This window comes from Symphodus melops (genome assembly GCF_947650265.1).
Source record: "Symphodus melops genome assembly, chromosome: 5".
NCBI classification, from domain to species: domain Eukaryota; kingdom Metazoa; phylum Chordata; class Actinopteri; order Labriformes; family Labridae; genus Symphodus; species Symphodus melops.
The window spans coordinates 29,502,156-29,507,578 of NC_136695.1; the positions used below are offsets into that span (position 1 = coordinate 29,502,156).

Below are 5,423 nucleotides of genomic sequence, written 5' to 3' on the forward strand. Positions count from 1 at the left end.
ACATCTGAGCAGGCTTCTCTTTGGAACACTTTTATTCTCTAATAGTGAAGGCAGCCAAAAGGCGGCTGAAATGAAAACCGTCTTTTCTTCCTCTATGATGGGAACATCGTGCCGGCTGAGTCAGAACACCTTGACTGGATTTTTTTCAGTTGCAATCGGAGGAATATTTGCATGACCAAAAACTCAAATCTTTTACGAGTTGTGCCCTTTTGTAACGCTCGTGTAAGCGTGAAGAGCCGTCGCACAGGCTGACGCTCGCGGGGGGGGGGGGGGGGGGGGGGGGGGGGGATATAAGACAGCTCGAAGTGACAGGACAGGGAAAGGGGAACTGTCTCTTTCTGCCTGAAGACAAAAATCTCTGGAGGCCGATCTCAGCAGAGATCTCAGTCCTGCCTGGCTGATCAACATCCTGCAATCCATCATACTTAAAACTTAAAACGATCGTTCACGCCGCTGATTCATCGCCTCCAAAAAAAAACATTAAATTTGAGGGTTTCTTTTTTTTAGTTTGTGTTTCTTGTCCAATCATGATCTCATCTTCTCATCCTGCTGCAGGACGTGGATTAACACGCTGGGTCAGAAATCAAGCGGCAGGTTATGTAACGCAAACGTCAAAAGACTCCAAACTTTTAAAAAACCTGCAGCTGCAGCTTAGTGACACGCGGCTCAGAGTTTGGAGCTTTTCGTGACGGCTTCACGCTGAGAAACATTTAAGCTTCTCATGACGGCTTCAGAGACAGAAAACACCCCCCATTAAAAAAAAAAGTTATTCATCTACTTGTGTAGCAGACTAACCTGCAGATGCATGCTGGGAAGGGGGAGGGGGGGGGGCAGATATGTTTGAGTCATTTCGGGACGGGGATCAGTGACGGCTGCTGTGATGCGGAGAGGAGACTTAAATTAAAGAAGGAAGTGTGATAAGAAACATGGACGCACGTCTAGACAGGATTCTGTTGAAAAGTTGTTTGAAGTTCGATGTCGATGGAGGAGGAACGAAATGTTTCTGTGTCACTGAAAGCTTAAAGGCTTCTTTTATAATGACAAACTAAAATGACGTCATAGAGACCGGTCTCAAGGTTTTAAATCTAGACCCCCACTGATTGGCTGATTGTCCAGGTCATCACTGTGATGAGGAGGAAAACGCCTCTTTCACTTCCGTTTGTAATTTTATTTCCTGGTCTAAGTGAGCGACACGCCTCCTGACATCTATGGTCTTGGACTTTGTCTTGGTCTTGCCCTGCCTTCCTGGTCTTGGACTTTGTCTTGGTCTTGCCCTGCCTTCCTGGTCTTGGACTTTGTCTTGGTCTTGCCCTGCCTTCCTGGTCTTGGACTTTGTCTTGGTCTTGCCCTGCCTTCGTCTTGACTCGGTCTTGACCTGTCTTGGTCTCGGTCCCTGAATGTCTCCGTCTTATCCTGCCTTCCTGGTCTTGGACTTGTCTGTTGTCTTCGTGTGGTCTTGCCTAAACCTGGACGTTGATCTTCAAAGTGCTCCGTAGTGAACTCTAAGCGGACTCTGCGAAGGCTCCGTTGTGTGAATTATTGGACGTGTCGTCTTGGTTTAATAAAGAATTTCCTGTTTTGTTTATGAACTGTGAGGATGATTGATGAACGAGCACGATGGAATAATTTACACTCAGTCCTCTGACTTCCATTTGTTACCGTTGGCGTCGACACATTCGCACCTTTTAAGACCAAAGTATGCTTCAACAAATAAATCAAACTCAGTCGATGCAGAGGACGATTCTTGTTTTCAGCTCCTCTCTCGTCTCGGCACAGTCCTCCATCAAAATCTTCAATCTTTATTGTCTCGCTCTAAAATCACTCGTCTGGAACAGAACCAGCGTCCAGATAACAGAGAAGACGACACGAGGAGAAAAACTAGGATTGAAATCTGAGTCGGTGATCAGAACAAGTTAGTTTTCTCCTCAGGGTTTCTCTCACATCTACCAAAGAGAAATAAAAGAGGAAAACTAAAGCGAGCTGATCCAAACTCGAGTTTGTTTGTTATTGATTCGACACAAATATATCTCTCTAAAACTCTGAGACGCTTCGAGCACAGCGAAAGAAACCCTACGTCTCGTGTGTTTCTCCAACTGGATCATGTCATCTTTAAGCGATTTATTCTGTCTCGCCTTTTTTTCTCCTTTGAGGAGGAACAGGTGAGAATTCAGTCTCCTTCAAAGAAGAGGATTATTTATCCCAAGAAAATGTATATATGTATGAGCCTTTAAAGTCCATTATTTAACTGTATAATTAATTGACTTAAAACAGTAAATTCACAATAAGAACACGTTTCATGTAAATAAGAATAACACGCAGTAAGTTCTCACCACATGTAAAAGATATGCAGGATGAATTAAGGCTGATAAGGACACGAGCCGTCATCATGATACAGTCAGTGTTTGTTAAGTGTGAGACATCCAAGTGTGTTCAAAGGTAGACACACCCGCAGCATCAGCGCAGGAATGCTCGACAACAAGTCAGCGCGCGACGAAGAGCCGCCATTAAAATCAACGTCAAAAACCTCCAAGTGTTCTGCACCTTTTTGCATCACCTGTGTCAGTCCAAACCGGCCGCGTGCGTTACTGTGGTGCGCCGGTGAAGAGCCGCAGATGGAGTCTTTGACGCACACGTGGATGAATCAAAACGCGTCTAAACACACACACACACACACACACACACACACACACACACACACACACACGATGTTTTTACCTCTCCGGTGCGTCTCACGGAACCTTTCACACCTTTACATCACAAAATCAGCGACACAAAGAAACATAGGTGGGTTAAAGGCACCGTGAGCAGGTGCAGGTGAGAGGCACAGAGTCTGTCAGCACTAACCTGTTGTTATCAGGGGAGCTCGGGGATCTCCGTCAGCGCTGGCTCTCCATCCCCGGTGGATCTGACGACTCTTGTTTTTCTTCACCGGGAGAGAGAGAGAGAGAGAGAGAAAAAGAAAACACACGGAGCTGTCGCGTGCACAGCCGGGCTCCTCACTTCATGCCAGAAAATAAAACCTTCGCTATGATTAGTTTTCTATCTCTGCTGACTGAGAGAGACCTCACCCGTCTTGAAGCTCGCCTGTGTTTGTGTGTGTGTTTTTTTTTGCCTCCCTCCTCCTCGTCCTGACGCGCCGCTCATCCCCGCAGAAAGCGCGCACGCGGGGATGTAGTGGCACCCCCGTCGCTACTGGCAACCTGTTGCCATAGCAATCCTCCAGGTAGGCTATCTTTTGCAAGCGGAAGTAAAAGGTGTGGCTACTTGATGCTTTCTCAAGTCAGAATCAAGAAGGAGAAGAACAATAGAGAAGATGAAAATACACCTTGAAGAAAGACGTATTTAGAGGTCAAATTAGGGTAAAAGTGAGCTTTATGGCATCTTCATATCCTGCTGAATTTCATCATCAGAACATGCTGTCATCATGCTAACTCATCTTTATAATGAACACTGTTCAGAGACAAACATGCACCATCAGGGAGAAAGAAATGCTGCTGCTGCAGGATGGATAAACAGACATGAGTTTGAGATGAAGGTGTCTCAAGCTGAAAACAGACTCATCACTTGTTTTTATTTATTTATTATTTTGTTGACAAACTTAAGAGTCTCTGCTGTCACCGCCTGACGGATGCAAATTCCCCCCCGGGAGCCTCGGGGAGGATGTGACAGCCAGTGAAGGGGTCACAGAGTGACTCTGCAGAGCACCGAGGGGGAATCTGAGATTGCATAATGCCTTCAGTCAAATGTCAGCTTCCACATGCAGGGTAGTATCTCCCCCTGGTGGAAAACAGCGAGTACTGCGCTGGGCTCAGACAGTATATTCCACATTTCTCTCCTTTGTTGATGTTTTGTTGTCTGTTTGACGAGATAAACAGAAACACGAAGGATGAAAAGTCCTGATGAGCACCTGAAGGTTCAGTGAGGGTTTGAACCAAGAGACAACGTCAGCTACCGTAGAATCCAAATATTATTATTACGTGTATGCAGAACTTAATCTGGGTGAATAAAAAAATAAATCAACGTGATCCAGCTCTTTTGCACCCCTGAAACTTTTCAGACAGGCGGCCCCTTAAATCTTTCCTGAGTTCATGAATGCAGCACCGGTCTGACCAGGGGAGGGAGAGGGGGGCATCTCAGGAGGCAGGAAGTCATGTTAAGGAAAATGCGGATAAAGCGATTGAGTCAGACGTTATTGTGACCATTTTTGCTCAGGTGCCAGTTGCAGGATATAAACATCACCCGTCCTGCACACTCCCTCAGGACGTCTTTCCCTGAATGTTTCCTGCAGTGGTCGGCTAACCCCGACTCACGTGCAAAACTCACCTGGGGGGCTGGCAGGAAAAAGTCTGGATGAAGTGGAGTGACATTCATGGAAAATTAGAGGAGGTTTGTGCAAGAGTGAAAGCACCACATGTCCATTTAAATAAACCTGTTTCAAACACAAGCTGAGAACTATCAGGGAATATTGCACATGCATTCTACAGAATCTGAAAAAAGTCCATGTTACAATTCTGCACTCATTGATCAGAGAGTAAGAACGACACAAGCAAGGATATCACCAGGAAGTGCAAACAAACAGCTGCTGACAGGAAGTGACCAGAGGAGCTGACAGGAAGCGCCTCATATTGCATATTCATAAAGGCACATTTTGCTCATATGAAAGACGCAGTCCTCACTGCACGCTATTAGTAGATCAGATTGCACATTTTTTGTTTGCACATGTTTTAAGATCAGGCCCTTAATGTCTGAAAGAGGTAAAAAGTAAAAATCTGTGATTCTGCTTCATTCATGTTTTGAAGGTTTTACTCCTCAGCAGAGCAGACAGAGGAACCGACAGAGTGGAAACAATCCACACTTTCCCACAAAAGATAAAGGAGCGTGTGATTTCCTCTTCTCTTTATAGACTCTCACCATGTCTGCAGCCTGCAGGCCACGAGCGCTCCACTCCTGAGTCTGGCCTCCATTTCTCTTTAAATACACTCAGAGTGTGTCCAAGCGGATATCTTTACTCTATGATTAGTATGCATCAAAAAAAAAAAGCTGAATCAGTGATAAAGTGTCTGCAGCGAGTTCATGAATTACAAGTCCATTCCACATGACAGCCTGTGACTAAGTATGAACCCATGTCAGGCACTCAGAATAAAGATACTCATGCATTATACATGTACTGAACATGGTTACGAGAGCATGTGTGAGGGAGCCTCTGATTGGACAGCTCTGACAGCAGAGGGAGCTGATTGGTTCCTGCTGCTGCCGTGTCAGTCTCTCAGCCGTGGGTTCACGCCTCAGAGGACAGAGATGAGAGGAAACACAGGCGCAGCTTTCACGCCGCAGGTCGACCTGCTCACCTGTTGACACCTGATTCAGAGCACCGAGTGACACAACGTGTGTGTGTGTGTGTGTGTCTCTCCTTCACAACACAC

The 5,423-nt window shown here is 45.9% G+C and overlaps 1 protein-coding gene across 2 annotated transcripts in view; it reads right to left on the reverse strand.

Annotated features, from left to right (window-relative positions):
* Positions 1–3,198, reverse strand: part of LOC306824389 (cortexin-3) — a 4,709-nt gene extending 1,511 nt beyond the window's left edge. Inside the window, exon 1 of one of the 2 annotated variants that reach the window (XM_079344511.1) lies at positions 2,845–3,198. The gene's annotated coding sequence lies outside the window, so the exon portion shown is untranslated. Of the gene's footprint in view, positions 1–2,330; positions 2,823–2,844 lie in introns of those variants that run through there. The other variant, XM_079344512.1, reaches the window with a different exon arrangement.
* Positions 3,199–5,423: the final 2,225 nt, after the last annotated feature.